This window comes from Pleurodeles waltl, chromosome 6 (assembly GCF_031143425.1).
Source record: "Pleurodeles waltl isolate 20211129_DDA chromosome 6, aPleWal1.hap1.20221129, whole genome shotgun sequence".
In the NCBI taxonomy this organism is placed as follows: domain Eukaryota; kingdom Metazoa; phylum Chordata; class Amphibia; order Caudata; family Salamandridae; genus Pleurodeles; species Pleurodeles waltl.
In genome coordinates, this window is record NC_090445.1 from 205,411,462 (window position 1) to 205,437,707 (window position 26,246).

Below are 26,246 nucleotides of genomic sequence, written 5' to 3' on the forward strand. Positions count from 1 at the left end.
GTCAAATATCTGGGCTATCATTTAAGTCCCACCGGCATAGCTATGGACCAAGAAAAGGTACAAGCTATCCTAGAGTGGCCTTCTCCTTCTACCATAAAAGAAGCACAATGTTTCCTAGGTTTAGCAAACTTCTATCGACAATTCATTCTAGACTTTGCCAGTCAGACTAGCCACATAACTCACACCTTAAAGAAGGACAATTTAAAGAAGGGATTTGTCTGGACTGAGGCTGCTGAAGCAGCCTTTCAAAGCTTAAAGAGAGCCTTCACCCAAGCCCCCATCTTAAGACATCCAGATACCACCAAGCAATTTATAGTAGTAACTGATGCTTCTGAGAGAGCCATCGGAGCTGTCTTACTCCAACGACAAGAGGATGATGGCCTTGAACATCCTGTTTTCTATTTGTCTCATATCCTTTCCACAGCTGAACAACATTATTCCGTACTTGAAAGGGAATTATTGGCTCTGAAAACAGCCTGCCTTGAGTGGAGGCAGTTTCTGATGGGTTCCAAGGAACCATTTGAGGTGAGGACAGACCACCGTAATTTACAATGTTTAAGAAATTTTGTATGCCAGAATAGTCGTCAGGCCCGCTGGGCCTTTTTCTTCAGTCAGTACGATTTTTATATTACATATATTCCAGGATCCCAAAACATTCTGGCTGATGCTCTGTCTCGCCGATATCCAGAGTGTTCTCCTTCCTCATCCCAGTATCTTCTAGAACCCAGTAAGATCATTGGAGTGGCTCAGTCTTTCCTGGAAGAAGTACAACAAGAATACGCCAACCTATCGGACCATGACATAGAAGAACTAAGACCATTATTGTACAAGAAACAAGGATATTTTTATTACCAAGACCTGATATTCCTCCCTACAAACAAGGTGCAAAAGAAAGCATTACAAATGTGCCATGATTCCCCTGTAGCTGGTCACAGAGGCATCAAAGCCACACAAGAATTACTTTCACGATTTTTTTGGTGGCCTACCTGGAAACTGGATGTGGAAAGATACGTTCAGGCCTGTCCCATATGTGCCCAAGTCAAAATACCTCACACCAGACCGTCAGGATTACTACAACCTTTGCCTGTTCCATCGGCCCCATGGCATACTATCTCTACTGATTTTATGTGTTCGCTTCCACCATCAGCAGGAAACCGGGTTATCATGGTCACAGTGGATTCTTTCACAAAGATGGCTCATTTCACTGGCCTAAAAAAGCTGCCTACTTCCCAAGAACTAGGTCAAATATTCATAGATCATGTCTTCCGTCTCCATGGACTTCCACATACCATAATCTCTGATAGAGGACCTCAGTACATCTCCCGATTTTGGAAGCATTTTTGTAAAACACTGAATATGAATAGAGCCCTGTCTTCAGGGTTCCATCCTCAGACCAACGGACAGACTGAGCGTCTGAACCAAGGACTAGAGCAATATCTTCGATGCTTTTGCAATTCTACCCAAAGTAACTGGAGCACTTACCTCTCTTTAGCTGAATTTTCCTACAATAACTCAGTCCATAGTGCCTCCAAGGTCACTCCCTTTTTCTGTTCCTATGGTTTTCATCCTACCTCTTTCCCTACTTCTCCACAATCCAACTCTCCTCTACCTGCTATTAACTATTTCTCCAAACGCCTTCTCCAACTCCATAAACTAATTCGATCTAATTTGTTACATACCAAGAGGTATATGAAGAAGGCTGCAGACAAGAGACGTACAACCAATCCAAATTATCATCTGCAAGATAAAGTCTGGCTCTCCTCCAAATTCTTGCCCTCACGTCTCTCTCAAAACAAGTTCACACCTCGTTACTATGGGCCTTTCCGTATTCTCCAGTTGGTCAATCCTGTCACTGTCCGTCTTCACTTACCCCATACATGGAAGATCCATCCGGTTTTTCATGTTTCTCAGCTTAAACCTTATGTGCCTGATCCTTACTCACGTCAGTTTCCTTGTCCACCTCCTGTCCTTGTGAATGATGCTCCTGAATATGAAGTGCAGGAAATCTGTGACTCTCGTCTTTTTCATAAACGACTCCAGTATCTGATTCATTGGAAGGGTTATCCTCTCAGTGAATGTTCATGGGAGGATGCCTCTTCCGTTCACGCTCCTCTCCTGACTCAACGCTTTCACTGTTTATTCCCTCTTAAACCTGGGCCTTCGGGAGGGGGACCTACTGTCGCGCCGCGCGGTGCGGCGCGAGCCGAGAGCTCGACTTCGGCCGGGCGTTCGGCTCGGGCCGCGCACCGCGTTATTAAGACGCGGCGCGCCCCCAGCCTCTCCTGCGCGTTTCGAGGCCCCAGATTTGCTTGGGGCCTCGTTCTTCCTTCTGCCTTTCACTGTCCCAGGGGTCTCTGAACCCTCTTACCTGTTTTTCTTCGTTTCTTTGTCCTTTCTTCTGTTTGCAGTCTGTTGTGTGCCTTTCTTTATGTCTTTTCCTCCTTCCCAGATTCCTGTGCTTTCCCAGCATTCCTTGTTCCCTATTCTCTATGGTTCCTCTACTATTCTGTTCTATATATTGTTTCCCTATCTAAGATGGTGTCCTTTTACTTCCTGTGGGTCACTTCCTGTTTGTTGGTATATAAGGGCTGTGTTTTTCCTCTTTCCTTGCGCTGCAACACTTTCTGCTCAGTTGGTGTCTTCGCTCCTGATTTCCTTGCCTTTTGGTTTTGGACTCAGCATTCTGTATTTCCTGATTTTTGCTCCTTTTGGATTCCTGTTTGTTGTTCTTGTTTTTCTCCAGGACTTTTCCTGTTTGGAGGTTTTTCCCCTTGGAAGGGGTTTTTCCCTCTGGCGCTACTTTCTGAAGGGCACGGTCTGTTCTTGGTGTCTCCATTGCCTACAGCACCGTGGCTACCAGAAAGAGTCGCCCCTTTTTGGGCCAAAGCCGAACATTGAAGATTCACGCCACCAGATCTGCAAATTCCAGGCGCAAGCAGCACGTGAGTCGTGACAATTCTGGGTAACAGAACCTGGTCCGAGCCACACAAGTCACCCCTCCTTGGATTCCCCTAGGTCTCTAGTTTTCAGAAATGCATAGGTTTGGTAGGTTTCCCTAGGTGGCGGCTGAGCTAGAGGCCAAAATCTACAGGTAGTCACTTTGCTAAAAACAGCTGTTTTCTGTGATATGTCCACGTTGTGTTTTGGGGCATATCCTGTCGCGGGCGCTAGGCCTACCCACACAAGTGAGGTATCATTTTTATCGGGAGACGTGGGGGAACGCTGGGTGGAAGGAAATTTGTGGCTCCTCTCAGATTCCAGAACTTTCTGCCACAGAAATTTGAGGAACATGTGTTTTTTTAGCCAAATTTTGAGGTTTGCAAAGGATTCTGGGTAACAGAACCTGGTCCGAGCCCCGCAAGTCACCCCTCCTTGGATTCCCCTAGGTCTCTAGTTTTCAGAAATGCACAGGTTTGGTAGGTTTCCCTAGGTGCCGGCTGAGCTAGAGGCCAAAATCTACAGGTAGGCACTTCGCAAAAAACACCTCTGTTTTTTTCCAAAATTTAGGATGTGTCCACGTTGCGCTTTGGGGTGTTTCCTGTCGCCGGCGCTAGGCCTACCCACGCAAGTGAGGTATCATTTTTATCGGGAGACTTGGGGGAACGCTGGGTGGAAGGAAATTTGTAGCTCCTCTCAGATTCCAGAACTTTCTGCCACAGAAATGTGAGTAACATGTGTATTTTTAGCCAAATTTTGAGGTTTGCAAAGGATTCTGGGTAACAGAACCTGGTCCGAGCCACACAAGTCACCCCTCCTTGGATTCCCCTAGGTCTCTAGTTTTCAGAAATGCATAGGTTTGGTAGGTTTCCCTAGGTGGCGGCTGAGCTAGAGGCCAAAATCTACAGGTAGTCACTTTGCTAAAAACAGCTGTTTTCTGTGATATGTCCACGTTGTGTTTTGGGGCATATCCTGTCGCGGGCGCTAGGCCTACCCACACAAGTGAGGTATCATTTTTATCGGGAGACGTGGGGGAACGCTGGGTGGAAGGAAATTTGTGGCTCCTCTCAGATTCCAGAACTTTCTGCCACAGAAATTTGAGGAACATGTGTTTTTTTAGCCAAATTTTGAGGTTTGCAAAGGATTCTGGGTAACAGAACCTGGTCCGAGCCCCGCAAGTCACCCCTCCTTGGATCCCCCTAGGTCTCTAGTTTTCAGAAATGCATAGGTTTGGTAGGTTTCCCTAGGTGGCGGCTGAGCTAGAGGCCAAAATCTACAGGTAGTCACTTTGCTAAAAACAGCTCTGTTTTCTGTGATATGTCCACGTTGTGTTTTGGGGCATATCCTGTCGCGGGCGCTAGGCCTACCCACACAAGTGAGGTATCATTTTTATCGGGAGACGTGGGGGAACGCTAGGTGGAAGGAAATTTGTGGCTCCTCTCAGATTCCAGAACTTTCTGCCACAGAAATGTGAGTAACATGTGTATTTTTAGCCAAATTTTGAGGTTTGCAAAGGATTCTGGGTAACAGAACCTGGTCCGAGCCCCGCAAGTCACCCCTCCTTGGATTCCCCTAGGTCTCTAGTTTTCAGAAATGCACAGGTTTGGTAGCTTTCCCTAGGTGCCGGCTGAGCTAGAGGCCAAAATCTACAGGTAGGCACTTCGCAAAAAACACCTCTGTTTTTTTCCAAAATTTAGGATGTGTCCACGTTGCGCTTTGGGGTGTTTCCTGTCGCCGGCGCTAGGCCTACCCACGCAAGTGAGGTATCATTTTTATCGGGAGACTTGGGGGAACACTGGGTGGAAGGAAATTTGTAGCTTCTCTCAGATTCCAGAACTTTCTGCCACAGAAATGTGAGGGACATGTGTTTTTTTAGCCACATTTTGAGGTTTGCAAAGGATTCTGGGTAACAGAACCTGGTCCGAGCCCCGCAAGTCACCCCTCCTTGGATTCCCCTAGGTCTCTAGTTTTCAGAAATGCACAGGTTTGGTAGGTTTCCCTAGGTGCCGGCTGAGCTAGAGGCCAAAATCTACAGGTAGGCACTTCGCAAAAAACACCTCTGTTTTTTTCCAAAATTTAGGATGTGTCCACGTTGCGCTTTGGGGTGTTTCCTGTCGCCGGCGCTAGGCCTACCCACGCAAGTGAGGTATCATTTTTATCGGGAGACTTGGGGGAACGCTGGGTGGAAGGAAATTTGTAGCTCCTCTCAGATTCCAGAACTTTCTGCCACAGAAATGTGAGGGACATGTGTTTTTTTAGCCAAATTTTGAGGTTTGCAAAGGATTCTGGGTAACAGAACCTGGTCCGAGCCCCGCAAGTCACCCCTCCTTGGATTCCCCTAGGTCTCTAGTTTTCAGAAATGCACAGGTTTGGTAGGTTTCCCTAGGTGGTGGCTGAGCTAGAGGCCAAAATCTACAGGTAGTCACTTTGCTAAAAACAGCTCTGTTTTCTGTGATATGTCCACGTTGTGTTTTGGGGCATATCCTGTCGCGGGCGCTAGGCCTACCCACACAAGTGAGGTATCATTTTTATCGGGAGACGTGGGGGAACGCTGGGTGGAAGGAAATTTGTGGCTCCTCTCAGATTCCAGAACTTTCTGCCACAGAAATGTGAGGAACATGTGTTTTTTTAGCCAAATTTTGAGGTTTGCAAAGGATTCTGGGTAACAGAACCTGGTCCGAGCCACACAAGTCACCCCTCCTTGGATTCCCCTAGGTCTCTAGTTTTCAGAAATGCACAGGTTTGGTAGGTTTCCCTAGGTGGCGGCTGAGCTAGAGGCCAAAATCTACAGGTAGTCACTTTGCTAAAAACAGCTCTGTTTTCTGTGATATGTCCACGTTGTGTTTTGGGGCATATCCTGTCGCGGGCGCTAGGCCTACCCACACAAGTGAGGTATCATTTTTATCGGGAGACGTGGGGGAACGCTAGGTGGAAGGAAATTTGTGGCTCCTCTCAGATTCCAGAACTTTCTGCCACAGAAATGTGAGGAACATGTGTTTTTTTAGCCAAATTTTGAGGTTTGCAAAGGATTCTGGGTAACCGAACCTGGTCCGAGCCACACAAGTCACCCCTCCTTGGATTCCCCTAGGTCTCTAGTTTTCAGAAATGCACAGGTTTGGTAGCTTTCCCTAGGTGGCGGCTGAGCTAGAGGCCAAAATCTACAGGTAGTCACTTTGCTAAAAACAGCTCTGTTTTCTGTGATGTGTCCAGGTTGTGTTTTGGGGCATATCCTGTCGCGGGCGCTAGGCCTACCCACACAAGTGAGGTATCATTTTTATCGGGAGACGTGGGGGAATGCTGGGTGGAAGGAAATTTGTCGCTCCTCTCAGATTCCAGAACTTTCTGCCACAGAAATGTGAGGAACATGTGTTTTTTTAGCCAAATTTTGAGGTTTGCAAAGGATTCTGGGTAACAGAACCTGGTCCGAGCCACACAAGTCACCCCTCCTTGGATTCCCCTAGGTCTCTAGTTTTCAGAAATGCACAGGTTTGGTAGGTTTCCCTAGGTGGCGGCTGAGCTAGAGGCCAAAATCTACAGGTAGTCACTTTGCTAAAAACAGCTCTGTTTTCTGTGATGTGTCCACGTTGTGTTTTGGGGCATATCCTGTCGCGGGCGCTAGGCCTACCCAAACAAGTGAGGTATCATTTTTATCGGGAGACTTGGGGGAACATAGAATAGCAAAACAAGTGTTATTGCCCCTTGTCTTTCTCTACATTTATTCCTTCCAAATATAGGGGTGTGTGTAAAAAAGACATCTATTTGAGAAATTCCATGTAATTCACGTGCTACTATGGTCACCCCGGAATTCAGAGATGTGCAAATAACCACTGCTCCTCAACACCTTATCTTGTGCCCTTTTTGGAAATGCAAAGGTTTTCTTGATAGCTATTTTTTACTCCTTATATTTCAGCAAATGAATTACTGTATACCCGGTATAGAATGAAAACGCACTGCAGGATGCAGCTCATTTATTGGCTCTGGGTTCCTCGGGTTCTTGATGAACCTACAAACCCTATATATCCCCGCAACCAGAGGAGTCCAGCAGACGTAACGGTATATTGCTTTCGATAATCTGACATTGCAGGGAAAAGTTACAGAGTAAAAAGTAGAGAAAAATTGATGTTTTTTTCACCTCAATTTCAATATTTTTCTTTTTCAGCTGTTATTTTCTGTAGGAAACCCTTGTAGGATCTACACAAATGACCCCTTGCTGAATTCAGAATTTTGTCTACTTTTCAGAAATGTTTAGGTTTCTGGGATCCAGCATTGGTTTCATGACCATTCCTGTCACTGACTGGAAGGAGGCTGAAAGCACAAAAAATTGCACAAATGGGGTATGCCCCAGTAAAATGCCAAAATTGTGTTGAAAAATTGGGTTTTCGGATTCAAGTCTGCCTGTTCCTGAAAGCTGGGAAGCTGCTGAGTTTAGCACCGCAAACCCTTTGTTGATGCCATTTTTAGGGGAAAAACCACAAGCCTTCTTCTGCAGCCACTTTTTCCAATTTTTTTGAAAAAAACAAAATTTTCCCTGTATTTTGGCCAATTTCTTGGCCTCTTTCAGGGGAACCCACAAAGTCTGGGTACCTCCAGAATCCCTAGGATGTTGGAAAAAAAGGACGCAAATTTGGCTTGGTTAGCTTATGTGGACAAAAAGTTATGCGGGCCTAAGCGCGAACTGCCCCAAATAGGCAAAAAAAGGCCTGGCACAGGAGGGGGAAAAGGCCTGGCAGCGAAGTGGTTAAGGAGCCATGCCAACAATTTACCAGACTTGTCTCCCTCCCTGTGAAGGCGCTGTCTATACGATCTAAGGGTAACCTTATCCAGAGTGTTCCCGTAGTCACTGACCTTCTGAAACAGCCAAAGCTGCTCTTGCTCAACCTCTGGGGTTACGGTGTCTGCTGCTGTACTACCTCCAGTTCACTTTCCCAATCTGTGAGTTCCTGTTCCATTTGTTTGCGCACCCCACATGCTGTGCCGGTGCACACTCCCCATAGGGCTGCCTTCATGGCATCCCATTCCGTGCCTCTTGAGTTAGTCATGCCCCAGTTAATATCCAAATAGTCCTTGAGGGCCACCGCCATTTTCTCATGACAGCCACCCCGGATGAACAGTAAAACATGCCTGTCAAAATATACTGTAGATCCATATATATGTACGCTGCCAGGACAACAGCCCACACCCCAACACCCAAAAAGCCTACCACAACTGTGAAAGTGAACCCCCGTCCCCCCAGTAGACAGAGTGCCTTCCACCCCATACAAACATTATCTAGGATAACCTTCTCCCCCCCCCCTCAACCATATAGTACACAGACATATGAAGCCCCTTGAAACAACTTCCGTGAGAGTTCATTACTCCAAATCATGCCGGGCAGGTTCCATAGGTCGATCACAGGGCCCCCGGACGAGCCGTACAACAGTATCTCCCACAGACATAGTCAAGAATCAACATATAGCAGCCCAGCCTCCACGTCCAATGGGCCAGCCAGTTCGACAACCTGCTCAGGATCCACTCTCGCCATAGTACCATCCTGCTGTATTTCAATTCTGCTGAAAGAGTCAGAGACATCACCTCGCTGCACAGAGACCCATGACAGGCCATCTCCATGCCTCCTCCAGTCCGAACCATCGACTCCAGAAGTGCGAACCGAACCGACTCCAGACTGCCCGTATGGACCCGGACCAACTTTATCCCACATTTCCAGCCACCTCCAAACATCCTCAGGATGCTCAAAGAATTGCGTTTTACCTCCGGAGATCACCTTCAGACGTGCCGGGTACAACAACATATATCTGATGTTCATGGCACGAAGCTTGGCCTTCACCTCCAGAAACCCTTTGCGGGAAGACTGTACCTTATTCGTATAGTCTGGGAAGATGGAAATCTTGTGATTCTCAAAGACATCCCTATTGGTCTCCCAGGCGGTCCGTAGGCTACAGTCCCTGTCTTTATAGTTCAGTAGGCACACAATGATGGCCCTCGGTGGTGCCCTAGGCGGAGGAGGAGCAGCCAGAGCCCTGTGAGCCCGCTCCACCACAAACAACCCCTCCGGCTGCAAAACTTCTCTGATCCATTGTTCAACAAAGCTTTCCACCTTGGAGTCCTCCGCATGCTACGGGAAGTGAAGGAGGCGCACGTTGTTCCGTCATGATCTTCCCTCTGCCTCCTCCAGTGGCACCTCTAATGTCCCAACAGTTTATGTAACCCGAGCCATCTGCGTGCTCTTTGCACCCACCTCTGTCTGCAAGTCCACGATAGACTCCTCGGCCACCTTGACCTTATCAGATACCTTGCTGAGGTCAGCCTGCAGGAGGTTCACCTCCACAGCCACCGTTTCTATTTTCCCCTCCAGGGCCACTCTTGGGCCATAAATGGCGGCTAACAACTCAGCACGTGTGGGCTCCCCGCTGTGGCCGGCACCTCCAATGCCTCACCTGACCCTCCTGTGCAAGTCTGTCTCTGTGGCTGCGGAGGAGGGGTGGTTTGTTGTTCTGTCGTGTTCCCCTGTGATGGTGCAGACTGCCGGTGTCACCCCATCTTACCTCCACGGAGGGGTAATAGGATATGTTACCATCAGGGCACTGGAAATCCACTGTTTAGTCCAAGTGTCTGCTGTAGGGGTCCCCAAATGCCCGCGCCTCCATGCTGACCACTTCAGACCAGCGAGGGCAGGTGTGCACACCATGCGCAGGAGCACCGATCCAAGTCCTCCACGCCTCTGCACACACCCCAGAGGTAGGAAAAAGAACACCTCACCGTGGCCACAGAACCATCAGTCGGGCCCCAGTGTGGCCTCCCTCGTCGCCGATTGCCAGAAGGCCCTGCAGAGGAGCACGCCAACTCTGGCCACCCCCCCGGGACCCAGCCTGGGCCCCCGACCACCTCCGCTTCCGTCCTGTGGCCCACCAACACTCCGGATTAGACTTCTGTGGGTGTGGGGAGCACCACACCTAGAGGCAATCCAGAGAGAGGGACACACAAGCCCCCCTCACCTCGAGTATTCACTACGGGGCGAGTCAGCAGCGACGCTCGCCCCAGCCGACCTCACTGCTGACTCCGGGGGGGGGGAGGAGCCCCAATCAACAACCCCACACACTCCAATTGCCCGGAACAGGCCGATGGGCCGCCGCGCCCCCCAACCAGGGCTGCTGCAAACCGGCCGCAAGAGCGTGGACACACCCGTCCAAATAGGCCCGACCCTGCGCTCCAATCTCAGAGCTCCAACAGGGGTGAAAATCAGGAGGGGGCCTGCCGGTGTCTTCAGGGCACCTCCACTCATCTTTGCCAGGGAGTGCTAGCTTCCAGAGCTCAGGATTCCTGCAGGAGAACTACAGAATGGCGGAGCGCACTAGAGACGCGTCTCGCTGGCCATCTTAGTTGGCCACACCTCCACCATCAGAGAGCATTCTTAATTGATATCCATGCTAATAAGTCGAGAAGGATCAGGAATGCCTCATGCCATTCAAAATATTCAAGACATCCTATGTTCCACTGAGCTGGCTAGGAAGCCATAGGCCAAAACGAAACCTGTTTATGAAACCCAAGATTATAATTGGAACCAGTAGTGCCAATGTAACATGTTCTATTGACCCTTCTTGGAAGTGGAAAATTAGCAGTAGGCTGAAAGTTGTCTAGAACCTGGGGTGCAGTGCAGGTCTATCTCCTGAACAAAGAGGCCATCCAAGCATATGTAAAAGGTTTGGCAAGCCATCCTAGCTGGACAAAGAAATAATGGGGAAAAAGTCAGCTTTCTGCTGACAGCATCTCCGGGCCTAGAGCTTCAAGGCACAAGGACATAACTAGACTTGACAGTGTATTAAAAAGAAAAACCCAGAATGAAGTTTTCTGCATCTACCCTATTCAGCACTATAGGAAAGCACTCCTCCACACATAAGGCTTACACCACCTCCTACAAATGATAAAATAGCTAAAGACATATCTCCTTAATGATATCACATCAATCACTAAAAGAGGCTCCTAGAATCCCCTTGCCCATGTAAACCCAATCACGTGAGATTCATCCTGATTCTTCAGTCAGGGTTATTGTACACAATATTGTATCACAGTCAAGGTTGCTGCCAGGAAGGGCTGTGGGTGTGGGGGGAGCAGCGCACAGAGCACGGTGTGCGGGGGGGGGCAGGCAATTGTCCTGAGTGGGCAGAAATGCCACTTAGGGATGGAGTGGGGGCACTGAGCTTGGTCTCCACCCATCTGTAAAATACAGCCAGGTGGAGAGTTTCTGAGTGCGCATGTCAGTTTGTCTGGCCTCATCCAGCTGGCCAAACTGACATGAGCACTTAGAAGGGCACCGCTGTTCCTCCTCCACGTGTTGACATGGAGGAGGCCGGCCCCACACTACAAAAGCAGAAAAATAAAGGGATTATAAAATACTTTTGTTATCTCTTTATTTTTCTGCTTTCAGCAGCGGGCAAAGCTCCTCCGCCATAGCGGAGGAGCCACACCTGTTGTATCATCTCATGATTTCCAGCCCATCCATACTCTAGCTAGACCCACTTTCTACAGCTATCTTCGCAGCATATACCACCCTCCTTCTACAATGATGATGTTCAGACATTCTCTAGGACCGCTACTGAACAATGGCGTTATTTTTGGTTCAGTGTGGTGGTAAATGCAAACGTATGTCCCTCTGTTGTACGCTCCTGTACCATTTTTATGTTTTTCACACTTATTGTAAGAATCATCATCCTCATGGTCTGATTTCATTGAGGCCAATGGTTGAGTGATGTAATTTACTTGTGAAGACAGTGGGTTCAAAGATCAGATGATGTCCCTTTGTGAGATCCAAGCAGTATAAAACACTGTGCTATGTCACTTACTCCCATGTCTTTAATGGGTGTGATGAAAGAGACAAACAGAGGAATTTGACATAGTTTGAAACACAGCAGTATTTTTGAGATTTCTGAAGACAACACGGTTGGGGGTAAATGGCACGACGCTGGCTGCTTGGCAGCCATTGGCTGAGTTTGACTACATCTATTTTCTTGAGCAATTAGGCCGCCCAAGTCCTTTTTCCGTTTTCCAGATTGTATTTTAAGAAAAATTGGTGCGGTCTGAATGAAAAATACTCTCAGTTGCTAGTAGCAGAAGGGTAGGTTAAAACCTTTCAGTGCGGTGAAATTAAAGGACCAATCTAACAAGACTGAATTACCAGTCTGAGCTCCAATGATCTGAAATGACCAGAGAAGGGAGAAAATAACATAGCGTTATATTTGCAGCTTAATGTTAAGTGAGTGAACAAAGCCGAGAGGATGATGGCAAAAGAGGATATCCAATAGAATGCGGTTTGTCAAACTTCAGAGTCATGACCTCTGTGGGGACAGCAATCGATTGACTTTCTCAAAACTAAGTCATATATGAGGCACAACACTCCAAAACGAGGGTCACAGAGTAATTTCACTAAACACATAGAGGTAGAGGAAGTGAAATTATTTGCCTTTTAACCTGGACGCCATTACAGGAAATAACATTTTAGGACATTTGAGTCCAATATCATGGCATAAAGTGACATAACACGTGTTTTTTCCTGCCTATATTACATGACTTGACGTTTTGGAAGAGAATAAAAAACACTGCATCAAGCGTGACACTAATATGAGTTAATGATATAGCCTAGCGCTACCCCCAAATGATAAAATCACCAAAATTGCTTTACAGTAAACACTGGTTCCTGACTCAGTGATGGATGCGTAGGTGTTGCACACGAGGTGGCATTAGAACAATATTAGGTAGCCATCCAAGAGGAGGCACACTGCAGGCGAGGGCCTCAGATGAGCCCCTGGTCCTAGCGGGGCAGCGGCAGCAAAACAACAAATCTGTAATTTGATTGGTTCTCTAGAACTCCTAGCACCAGGGCTGGGTGCAGAGCCGTCAGAGGGGATTTCAAGAGGGAACAAAAGTAATTGTAACCACTCGCTACCCCTATATGTAACTTTTACTGTCCTATATATATTTTGGTACGTATCAGTAAACATTTTTGGAAAAGGGGTCATGGGCGCCATTAATAAAGTGACTTAACTTCCTGCACAACAATGCTTTCCAGGAAATTGACAGACGTTTAAAGTTAATTAAGTGATTTTTTTAAAAGCAATAAGTGAGCTAGCGGTAAGAGAGCAATGAAAGTGGTGGCAAACGTCTGTGGAAGACCTAAACCGACAGCTAAACCTTTAGAGAAACTGTGCATTCTCCAGGAGCTTTAATAGGGCACAGATGAAAGAACTCATGAACTTCGAGCCACCCCACATCCTGGCGTTCTGATGTGATGGCGAGTCAGAAGAGCTGTCCCAGTGGGACTAAGCCCTGGAGGAGCGGACCGGATGAGTCACCAGCCGCTTCCGGCGTAAGGCACAGATCTATTCCTTATCTAGAGTGAGGTCATGGAGCAGGGAGGTTTCCTTTTGGGCTGGTCTGCCTGGCATTGATGAACTCTGCTTGTCCTGGCACTGTCTCTAAAGGGGTGGGCTTACTGGCAGCTGAAGGTGTGAGAATTCCAGCAGTTAAAGGTATCTAGGATACCTGGAGAGGAATGGATAGTTGTTAAAGAATCGCTGACAGGCCCTGGAATGAGTGACTTTAGACGTGGTGACTTTCTTCAACGTGAACCAGAAGTAAAAAGGGCAGGGGTAGGGTGTAGGCAGTGACGCCTTTAGTGCCTGTGACATTAATTTATTGTATCCTTTTATGGCGGTTTCATATTATTGAAGTGTAAAGGCATCACTTTTTTCGAGTTTTACAAAACTTTCCCAAATTAGGTTTCAAACAGCAAACATAGGGCCTTATTTATCCTTATTTAGAGTTTGGATTATCGCATACTGTCAAAACGTGGCAGACATCTTGTGTGCCGTATTTCAAGTGTGATAGGCTATAATGTGCTTGTGATATGGATGCCAGGGAGCTGCTACCCTTGGGATGGAGTATCCTCTCTGCCAAACTCTAAATCAGGCCCTTAGTGCAAAATAGACTGTGCCCACGCAGGGACATCTTAAGGATTTTGGGTGCCCTGGGCCAAACATATGTTCTGGCCCCTGTTCGGACAGCTTTGAATTTATGATCCAAATTTAAGCTTTGTCATGCCTCTTCAGCCAGGTCAATGACAGTGCACAGGCACATTCGTCTAAATGCGTTCACATGTAATATCTATGGATAGTGATGTGTTTTAATACTGTAACACAGCAGCAGCTCATACTGCAAATAATCTCTGTGAGGTCTTGTTTTTATCTAAAAGAAACTTTTTTTATGATTGTTGTATGAAACAAGCACAACATTTCTCTACAAAATGATTCAAGTAGATTCTCACACATTAAAATAAATTAAAAGAAAACAGTATTTAAAACAATCTGCTTAAGTATTATTCAAAGTAATCAGGGCAAGACTCAGCAGAACAGAACTGGCACTATCAGGGGCCCGCTGAAAAGCTGGGGCCCTAGGCCAGAGCCCACTTTGCCCATGCCTTAAAACGTCTCTGTGCCCACAATAGGCGATTCACATTACTTGAACAGCTTTTTTTTTACCTGGACTGTTGTGTAAATACTTTGTGTGGTCATCATTCAATCTGCAGGTCACCACTCACCCTGCAAGCTACTCAGTCTGAAGGACACTTTGCCAAAGCCAGTTGTCTTGTGTTGTCATCTCAGTATGCAGCCTCTGTCTTAAATGTTACTTGTGATGTCATCACTGTGTGCTCACGCCTATTTTACATTGTCAGGTGTCTTGTAAAGCCATCATTCAGAATAAAGGCCCTTAACCATAGGCATGTGCTTTGTGATGTCATCACTCAAGAGTGTAGGCCTCATTGCCATAGATAGGTGTTGGGTGATTTTTTGTTTAGCGTGACTGCTTCTTTCAATTGTGATGCTGTCATTAAATCAAAGGCCCCTTCTGCACAGTCAGGTGTCTTGTGAGGTCATGGCTCAGTGTAAAGGACCTTATGCTATAGACATTTCTTTGTGATATCATCATGTAGGGTGTTAGCCAAAGATGCCTTGTGATATCATCCGTCAGTGGTCTCTAACATTATAATGCCATGTGTGTGAACTTACGGGAAGTATTGAGTGTCGTAGAAACATTTATCAGGCAAAGTACATTTATTTCTGACAAAGGGCCTGATTTACAGTTCAGTGGGTGGGTTACTCTGCCACAAAGGAGATGGATACCCCGCCTGCAGCATTACAAGTGCATTATATCCAGTGGCACTTGTAATACTGTAATACGGCAGAGTGGATACTTGTCACGTTTGTGATAGACTAACTCGTCTCTTGGACTCAAAATCAGGGTCCAAATCATTAATAACGTAGGGCACATAAAAAAAACTTTTAGTTATTGTCCAGGACCCTGGAGTTATGTGGCATGAGATAACAAATTATGCAGCAGGGCTGACTAAATTATGCACCAAGAAAAGGCAATTATGTGGCATAATGAAGCACATTCTGTGTTAGTATTATCTCTTTATTTTGTCATTTGTACATGTTATCACTATCTGGGTAAAGGTTTCCCCATATTAACACCAGTTTGACATCCAAATAGTGCAATAACTAAGAAAAAGGTGACCAGTCAACCTTCTCAAAGGGCTTTCCACTGTGCAGCAACACATGCTGCATTTGTTGTATTAACTTTTGATCTGTTTGAGCTAGAAACAAGTTTTTGGTAAAATCTAAAGATTAACAATTATGTGGCAAATGCAGCAAATAATTATGCAGAAAAGGCTGCAGCCACAAGATCACTTAATTCCAGTGGCCCTGTTTATATTACTATGCCTAACAATTCCAGGAGAGTCAGCATGAAAGTGATAAATTGCCTCTGAAGCCCCCCCACCCCAATCACTGTGTGAAAGCTACAGAGACCATCCAATTTTTGGCCTGATGATGACCTGTAAATTATGAAGGTTGAAATGCCATTGACACAAATCCGCGGATTCACGGTTTCTGACTTATAAGATGATTTTGTAAAAGACTTCTATTGCTGTTTCATGTTTAACATCAGTTAAATTAATGCCTGTTCACTGTCACCTTCACCTATCCATGTGTTTCTCCACGAGCGCTATGTGTTCACTATATTTACTTCACATTGTCATAGTAACATTGATACTGCTTCTAAGCTCTTCTTGTTCATCTTTGAAAAAATAGCTGCACAAATCAATCATTGGTGCTGTTTGTTTTTCCTTTATAATTGATTTGTACTTTATGAATTCATAGTGTAGCTGCATCCTGTTGAGATATTGTTGTATGTTACCACTTTTAGAATGTTGGTATTTTCATGTCCTAACTATTTGGTGTCTGCTGCCTGCATCCTGGGTCACATGACTAGGTGTAGGTGGCAGTTGGTCTTTGTGTATTGCTCCTAAACAGTAGGACAAAGGGAAATAGGCGACAGCAGCATGGGCAGTCTCTGACTTGATGAGGGGGAGGAGCTGTCACCTGTACACACTGTGGTGATGGCCCTTGCATGGCTGTCAGGCCTGCTGTGCTTGTGCTAAATAAAGGAGACTGTAGGCTGGTATTCTGGTACAGCTCTACGCGGGAACTGGCACTCGAGTGGGAGCTGCCTCTCTTTATTAACTCGTCCTGACCTCCAACGGGGATCAGGGCGTGTGTGTGTGTAGGCATCACAGCGTAGAGGCTCGGCCTCCCACTGTGTTAAATTCCACCAAAACTTTCAACAAAGATAGGTTTGCATGGCCCTATCATTATGTGCGGAACACATCTGGGTTCTGTGAGCCAGTCACCTGATGTTGACAACAGTTTTACAGGCTTTAATCACACATATATTCTTTGAGTCTTTTAGGTCTTCTGATCTGGTGTCTCAGGTTGTAGGGGTGATCTCTGCTCAGCGGAGACATCTCGGTGGGCGTGGGTGTTCCAGCAGGTGGTGTTTCCCTTTGGCTAGGTGGGGTTGTGGTTGGCGACCCAGGATTGTGACTAGGTTGACAAATTTCCATGTCGTGTGCCTTTTCTCCAATCAATTGAGTGTGGTTGGAGGACCACTGGTCTGAGTGGCATGCAGCTGGATGGCACCATTTGGTGAAGGCTGACATGTTTCTTGTGATGAAGTCTGAGTCGTTTCTGGTGGTCACCATCATGCCCTTTTGGGTGACCACAGAAAGCTGGAGGACTTCAAAGGGGAGACAAAACTTCTCTTTCAGATGCTGGTCTTGTGCCATAACCAAGTCTCCCATACTGATGGCTGAAGTTTTGGCTTGGCATGGCTTGCCTAGCTGGCTCCGTCATTGTTGTTTGTTGTTCTTAGTTGCATGGCTATGAGATCGACAGGTTCTGGTTCCTTGATGCTGCATGGGGTATATGGTCCCGTATGGAATGTCCAAAGATTATATTGGCAGTCACTTTGAGGGTTGTGCTATGGGGAGTACGCCTGCAATCCCTGAGGGATTTGTGGATTGCTTCCTTAATGTCGACTTGTTGTGCACACCCGATTCGGATGACCTTGTTTGCACCTCTTCGTTGGCTTTGGGCCACCAAGGTGTGATCTTCCTGGGTGCAATGGATAAGGATTTTAGATATTGCTTTAAGTCCAGACTTTGGAAAGGGTGTCCATTCTGACTCTTAAAAGTGCGGGGGACTCCAAGACAGCGAAGACTTTGTGGATGCATCTCCTGGTACTGTCAAATTATGTCGGCTGTATTATCTCAACAATGGGGAACTTGGAAAAAGCATCCAAGGTGACCAGCATGTGCTGGCCATCGGGTGGACTCCCGTATTCCACACTGATGTCACACTGTGGACCCTCACGTGGGCTGTTGATCAGGAGTAGGCAAGGTTTGTTTGGTAGCCTGCTGGCTTGGCACCAGTGAAATTGTGCAACCATATCATTGACTTCAGCATCCAAGGCAGAGAACCATACTTTCTGCCACAGTCGTGCTTTGGGTCTTTGTGGCCCCCTGATGGCCTGTGTGTGCAAGAGTCAACATAGTTGTTCTCAGCAACTGGGGGATGACGATACAGTATCTGCTCAGGAGGAGACCTGGTGGAGCGGTGCTGAGCTTGTGCTGGACATTTCAGAAGGCAGAAAGGTCCATTTGGGTGGCATTATCTTGCCTCATCAGGTCTTGGAGGAAATTCTTCCACTTCCCCAAGCTTTCTCCTGTGCCTTTTGGATTGCATCATCCCATGTGGTGATGTTTGCAATATCTTGAAGGAGATAGTGTTGAGGCAGGCTAGCTTGGCCACCCAGTGAGCGTATTCGTCCACCTTGAGTGCAAGGGCGGTTGGACTGTTTGTCCCCTGTTGTGGATGTCTAGAAGGCTGCAGGCTGGGTTGTTGCATCCTGATTTGTATGTCACATTGAGTTGATAGTTTTGAAGCTGCAGGGCCCATTTCGCGATCCTGGGCAGTGGGTTTGGGGCAGTTCCAGCAAACAGAGATAGCAGCTTGTGGTCAGTGATGACTCTGAGAGGGTGGACGTACAAGTAGAGGTGGAAATGATGACACCCACCCTTAATAGTGAGGGCTTCTTTTTCGGTGTGTGCATTGCATTTTTCCTACTCTGTAAAAGCCCTCCTGGCATGGGCGACCAGGGCCCAGCGGTCATCTCTGACATGTTGCATGAGTACAACTCCCAGAACAGTGGGGCTGGCATCAACTATTGGCTCTGAGTCTTTGGTGGGGTCGAAGTATGCCACTACTGTGTGTGTGCCTCCTAGCTCGCTTGGAAAGCATTTTCCTCTGTTGAGCCCCACACCCACAGTTTTGATGCTCTGGTGAGGTGTCTCAGTAGACCTGCTAGTGTTGCTATGTTGGGGATGAATATACCACAGTGGGCTGCAAGGCCTAGGCAGCTTCAAACTTCAGCTGCAAATGATGGAGTTGCTGTCTCTTTTTTTGTCAACGCACTTTAATGGGTCAACTTTGACGCCATCTTTGGAAAAAGTGTAGTCAAAGAACCCCATCTCTTGTTGGAAGAATTAGCATTTTGCCCAGTTGAAGGTGAAGCCGGCAGACTCAATCCTGGAGAGGGAAGTCAGCAGGCAGTGCCAGTGGCTGTCAAGAGTGGGTGCATGAGTGGAGGTGCGATCACTGACGTTTATGATAATCTCAAAGCCTGTCAGAACTTCACAGATAGCATTTTGGAACATTCCTGCAGCTGATGACATCCTAAAGTTGAGCCAGCAGTAGTGATGGAGGTCAACATGAGTGAATAATTTTGTAAAGTACCTGCTGTCCTCATAAAGCTCAAGTTGGTGGTAGCCGGATTCAGATCTAGTTTTGAGAATCAGGTTGATGTCAGCTATGAGGTCCCCAATAGTGGGGAAAATGTGCTGTTCCCTTTTAATTGTTGTGTTGGGCAGACACATGTCTATGCAAATCCAGATGTAGCCTGGTTGTTTGGGCTTGTTGGCCACGACCATGGGAGACATCCATGGTATAGGTCCAGAGATTTTTGCAATGACTCCTACATCTTCCAGTTTTTGAAGCTCAGCTTCCGCCACCTGACGGAGATTGAAAGGGGTTCTGCAGTGGTACAGTGCCACCGGGTGAACTGAGGGGTCAATGTGAAGTGAAATAGGTGGATCCTTTAGGCTGCTGAGGCCGGTGTACAGGCTGGGAAACTCGAGTCTTAGAGGTCGCCCAAGGCTGAGGTGAAATGGATAAGTTGAAGTTGTCCAGCCTTCAAACAACTAATGTTCAAAGAAATGTATGGCCCCAAGGGAGGAAGTGTAGCCCTTAACCTCCACTGCAACAATTTACCTTTTTGAAAAAGAACCTTATAAACCCAAAAGGTTGAAGGAACTTCTAAAAGTATCATTTTATTCAATTATTGGCATCATTTAGCATAATAAGGTGCTCCCAAAAAAACGGCGCAGTGAAAATGTGATTAGTGTGAAAATATAAAGTGTCAAGTGTTATCTACAATATATAAAGTTTGTGGTCTTTGTAATGCGTCCAATTCACAATCAATGATTCCCTCTCGATCATGGACCAAATATAGTTCCCACTCATGTTCGCGATATAAATCTTTTTTAATGTGCGTATGCTTCAAAACATCCGCGGAATTGTTGTACAACTCTCAAATACAACTTCTTAGTCCGCTTCTTGTTCCTTGTTGAGAGACGCCAGCTAGTCAATTTCCCGCTTCGTGAAACCGGCTTGACTAGGTAGGAATGGACGCACGTAGCGTCCTCGTGGTGGGGTAGTAGCACCCTCTGGTGTCTGACATCATCATAAAAGCCTCAAATGCAGCCTATATTGAAAACATATCACCCTGCAATAAAAAAAAACTAGCAGACACGTGAATGATACTTCTAACAAGCAACGAATGGAAATAGGTATCCCTTGAAAACGATTCTACAATATTATGTCAATTGAAAATGCCTTGCATGCAGCTAATACCGAAATTCTTTAACCCTTTGAACAAGTTCACTTAAATAGTTAGGATAACTTTACTCAAAAAGTTGGAATAGAAGCCCGGGAAACCTGTGTGCACATAGTAATGTCGCAGCCACCAGAAGGATAATGTTTAAAAAGGGGGGCTCACATGTGTGCAAGCAATATTGTCAAAACTATCAGTAAAAATCTGAAACGGTCTCACATTGTGCATATTACTAATCTAGATGATCATAATTTGATTAGCACTGTAGTCCATGTAATTCATATCGCCTAGAAGGATGCTGACTGGCCCCAATCCTCCAGACTGTTAAGACCTTTTGTCACTGTCCCACATCTCTCCCTCCAATAAAGTTCACGTTTGGAGAGTAGCTTCTCCTTATCACCTTCAAACAACTAATGAACATTTCCAAGTCTGTGGAGGCGACGAAGAATTTGTCTGGGCAGGAGTGGGTGCCATGTGATGCCATGCAGGTGAAGACGCTGGCCAACAGGATGGGGGTCGTGCTCCCATATGCCAAGATGCATGCTGATGTGGGCCTCAGGTTAGGCCCCGGAGAAGGGTGTAGAAGTGTTGTAGGCTGGTAATGTTCACAGAATCACGTGTCGATGAGGGAGGTGGTGGGGGTGTTGTTGAGGAGGACTTGGCAGAGGGTGGACTCGGCATGGTGGCTGTCCTGGCTTAAAGGCAAAGGAGAAGAGGAAGGTATTGTCCTCGTCTTCACTTCTGACATTGCCCTGAGCAATAGGTAGTTCGCTCTCCAGAGTAGGTGTAAGGTCATATGTGACTGCCCTCATTCCTTGTGGATGTGGTGTGCTGCGGCCCCAGACCGTGGCAAAATTATATGGCTGAAGACACATTGGTCAGGTTTTGCCCCTGGCTGGGCAGTCATAGAGTGGGTGTGGAGAGAGATCACAGTAGCCTCGCGGGCAGTCATTACCTGACCATTGCTCAGGATTGGGTCGGCGGGGAGGTCCTTTGGTGACAACACCAGCTGTTTCCACTTTGGCAGCCCGCAGGCTGGGTCTGGTGTAGCTTTTGAAGTGTCAGATCAATTTGTTTGACTTGATCATTGGAGAGTTCATGAGAGCGGGCAGGTATGATGGTGTCATCAAGAGGCATGTTGGACTGGCGGAGGACGTGAAGACTCAACATAGTTGATCGACAGCCCGGTATGATCTGGACGCACCTTCTTCTGGGGATCATTTTCCATGCACATTCTTGCCAGTTCGCACTGGCGAGCGTAGACCAGGTCAATGGATTTGCCCTCACGGTGGCAAAGTTGATGCAACTTAGAGCGCTCAAAATCATGTTTCATTTGAAGGCCACAATGTGCATTCAGGCTCTGATAGCACCACTGTAGTCATCGTCAGCACCAGTGTTGGGGAGATTGCAAAATATCTTGATGCTCTCCTTCCCCATGTAATGTAGCAGGAGGGAGCATTTTGTCTTGTCATCAGTTTCCTTGGTGGCCTTGAAATAGCGGTCAAGGTGGCCCATCAAGGTGTGCCAGTGAGGCATGGCAATGGCCATGTTGCAGATTTCAATTAAGTAAGGTAGCAGGTTAGATGTGCCTCCCACAGCATGGGCAGGTATGAGGTGTTGTGGAGGCACAGCCTGTGCATTGTCTTGGTGATCGGCACTCATGGCACTGTGGGGAGAATCGCTGAAGAGTGTGTACAGCAGGAGTTCTCAGAGAATTCCCAAGCAGCAGGGCTGGAATACTGGCATAGCAGGCATGCGAATCAGTATTCACAGTCAGAAGAGCAGCCGTGGAAGGTTAAGGAGGTGGGCATTGCTGAGTTATCTGGGTGAGGGTGCAGTCATTGAGAGCGGTGCTTTTACCCGATATTGCACGTGCTGGCCTGTGCCAGCGGTGAGGGCCAAGGCACAGGCTTTGGTGAGCGCAAAGCTCATGCTCACATAGCGGAGAGGAGGTCAGCAAGATGTGGGGCCAGTGGTGCAGGCTCTATGTGACAACATACAGCTGGTGGCTGAACAGTCAGGATTGTGGGCCCGGCTCCATCCTCATCACCCGTGTTGTGATGGTCCATGTAGAAATTTCTATTTCATCCTTTTACAGGAACCTTATGAAGAGATAAGTACATAAATAAAATAAAATACTGAACACTTACTCTGTTCCCACCACTTTTAGCAAACGTAGCCAAAAAAAACAACACAAACTAATATTATTTTTCACTTTTCAGCACTTTTCAAAGACTTAGGGCCTGGTTTAGAATTTGGCGGAGGGGGTTACTCCATCACAAACGTGACAGTTATCCTGTCCGCCATAATATGATCCCATTATAGCCTATGGAGATCATAATACGCCCATCGGGAATTCCATCAAATTTGTGATGGCGTAACCCATCCTCCAAACTCTAAATCAGGCCCGAAATATTTCATTGCGTATTAGTTTTTATATAAAATCAAATCTACAGAATTCATTATAGTACAAAGATGATTGGCAGTTCTCTCCACTGATCTGTTATAATTGTGATGACTTAATATAAACAAATCTAGATCCAAAATTAATCAGTCTGATTTTGGTGTCAATCAGATGGGATTCAAAACTGCGACATGCAGATTGTAAACAAATTAATGAGAAACAAAGTCACCAAATAAACTTGTGACGTGTGGCCCCTCCAGGCAGTACTGGCGCTATTGCCGATGATGCTCTGCATGAGGGCCAGACTAGCAATCGTAAAAAGTGAAACTTTAAGTCCCAATGTTGACTGTACTCTTTGTTTAAAAGCCAAGGCTGGATAAAGATATCTCTTTTGTTCACTTGGCAGCTAAATTCTTAAGGTCCCTTGAGCACTTTCTATATTTTCAATTCACTGATTTTATTCCTTCTTTGAAGCAACGTCGTTCAGATTCATATTTTCTTGTCTGTGCTGGAGTCCCCTGATTAGTGGGCTCTTCAATTCCATATTAGCAGCTTCAATTCCCATTATAGAGTGGGCGTCAACTCTCTTATTGCACCATTTTAGGTGTGTTTTCAAAGTTCCTGGGTTTACCTTGTAATTATCTAGCAACCGGGAGTGCCGAGCCAAGGGTCTGGCTCGGATTTTAGAGTCTGCGCACAAGCCAAGCTCTGAAACTGTTTGCTATGTAAATTGTTCAACAAACATCAATTACATTATAATAGGCTCTTCAAAATGTTAAAAAGTTTACTTCTTTAACACGTGGAAGCTTTCACATTACTATTTCACGTTATTGCACTGCCCTGAAAAGTACTTATTAAATGTCTTAGGGCCTCATTATGACTTTGGTGGTCCGACAAGCAGACTGCTAAAGCCAAGGGAATGAGACTGCTGTCATTACAGCGGCCTCACCCCCATTGTAGTATGATGTTTCCACCGGGCTGACCAGCGGAAACATCATATTACGACGTTTCCACCGTCAGCCCAGCAAAAACAGTGCCATGCCATTGGCCTTAAGGGAGCCGAGGCCAATGCCGCTGCACAACAGCACCCTTGGAATACGCACTGTCTGCAGAGCAGACAGGGCACATTCTGAGGGTGCTGGCAGGGGGGCATGCTACAAGCATGGGCAGTGCAGAGGCCCCCTTGTGGCCCCCAGAACTGCTTTCCACTAACCTTTCCATGGCAGTTTCGCTGCCATGGAAAGGGTGCTGGAAAGTGAACTTGTGATCAGCACGGAGTTACTGCCATGGGCACTGACATGGCTGGCCACGACTCCGACCACCGCAACCCCGTCGGGATCCGTGATCCCAGCGGTGGCGGCAGTCCCCTTGGTGATCTGACCACCAGGGTTGTAATCTGAAGGTCGGACCTCCACGAGTGCAACGGTCCGACCACCAGCGCATGTTGTTGCAGTTGTAAGACCGCCAAACTTGTAATTAGGCCCTTAGTTTTTAATCATGTACCCTTAATGAACTATGAGGCAAGACAGTTTTCATGTAAAGGCTGTACATACCCAGATTATTATAGAGCAGCACTATAGCCTATCAAATCAAGCATAATAGGTTTTTGTACTACCGGTATTGTCAACTCACATATTTGAAAAGTATTTCACATGCGATAAGGAAGAAAAAAAAAGAGTTTTGGTGAATAAAATATTTGCAGACGATCACGGAATTTAAGCAGGAAAGTCACAACAAATCCAGGTTTTTTGGTTTCTCTATGTACAAGTCAGCCATTATATGGGTATCTCTTTATCTTTCCTTATATTAAAGCTTTGTTTTTACCTCTTTGTGTTTTGTAGTGCAACCTTGATCTGAAGGTCCTGGAGCACTTTGAATGAGTACCAGTTACATTAGAGAAGGGCACCATTCATTGTTTATAGGGATGGAAAGATTAAGGCATTTGCCAAGAGTCACAGGATGTTGAGTAGATGGACGAGACTCGATCCTGGTTTCCTAGTCGACTGCCCTGGCCATAACACCGCATGCAGGCTACTGGGATTGAGAGATGCATGCAGAAGCCACATGAGAGTTCGAGGTTCCAACTGGACTTCAAGCTGAGCCAGTGCCAGGCTTAAGGCTGCTTGGGCATAGCTCGAGCTATCAGTGGCTCGCCCACCTAGGTATGTTAGACAGTTTCTTCAATCCATTCAATTATTCCACATTTCATTTTATATTCTTTACACATAATTCGTGAGAAACAACTTTTGAAATGTTCTAATAAGGGTCGATTGGACTCCAATAGCGATATTGTTGTTTCATACGCCGAATCCCTAAAAGAGAGATTTCAAATGTATTAATTCCTCTTCTCGGGATCAGATTTAACATAGACAATCCTGTGTGGCCTTACCCCCAGGATCAATGCAAATGCGAGTTAGTTTCATCCTCCCTTCCTTCTGACTTTCTGCGTAATGCCACAGGTAAACAAAAGACTAACCAAATATGTGATTGCTGGTTTTGTTTTACGCCCGGATGATTTTGACATTAAAATTCCCATGTTGGACATAGTCTGTCTGTCTAAAAAAATATAGATCATCTTGTCGTTTGTTCCTGGGCCCATGGGAATTTTCGTTCCACTCGCACCGAGGGCATAAATGAGGCCCTTGGTCTGATAGGAACCCTTTTACCCCAGTCACCCTTCCAAAATATTCTTGGAAGTAAGTGTTTAACAACTTCTCCTTGCACAGGGCTCATCTCGCTCTGTGAGGGTCCATAAATGGGAAGCAGTCTCATTCCGCATCCTGTTTTTCTTGACTCTGTAAAACCGGCTTTTCGAGCACAGGCACTCGGCAAGTCTAAAAGGTTTTCACAGAGGGGCACAAAACCGGATCCTTCGCGGCTACAAGCTCCTGATTGGCGAAGCCTGATCCCAGATTTTTAAATGCAGGGCAGTGTGATGTTATGTTCGCTGTTTTGTCTATCAGACAATGGCTGAATATGAATCAGATGTAGAAGCTGAGTCTGTGCTCTTTTGCATCAGGTGGGGGTGGTGTGTCTGATGATAGGAAGTCCCCCCGCTGACCGAAGTCCGGCCCATCCCTCATTCGGTCTCCAGTGTTTGAAGGGCGGTCCATCTTCAGAAATTAGATTCTGTTAGCTTTGTGGGAGCAACACAATTGGAGGTAGCCCTGCGCCCAAATTCCTAACAAAAGAGACGTGTGCACTGTCTCTAGAGATAAAATGTGCCAGAAATGACTCAGCAACCAAGGTCTATGGGTTTTGTGGCAATCCCCCAGAGGGAACGTTATCTGCTTGTCCTATGTACAACAGCTTGTCGGATGGCGTATGTGAAATTATACTAGGCAGCCAATAGATACCCTGATTGGTGCATCAAAGAGGTTTTTAATCCACGGGCCTTCTTGCCCAGTCAGAGAAGTTTTTAGCATATGAAGGCAGGATTGTTGATGTTGGTGAAATGGAGAAGCATCAGGAAAAATGTATCATAGAGCCTCTTCCTCTCCCTCCCTCTAGGCACTTGGAGAAGGAATGAGAGAGGTGAAATAATAGCCCCAGGTATTCAGTCACGTTT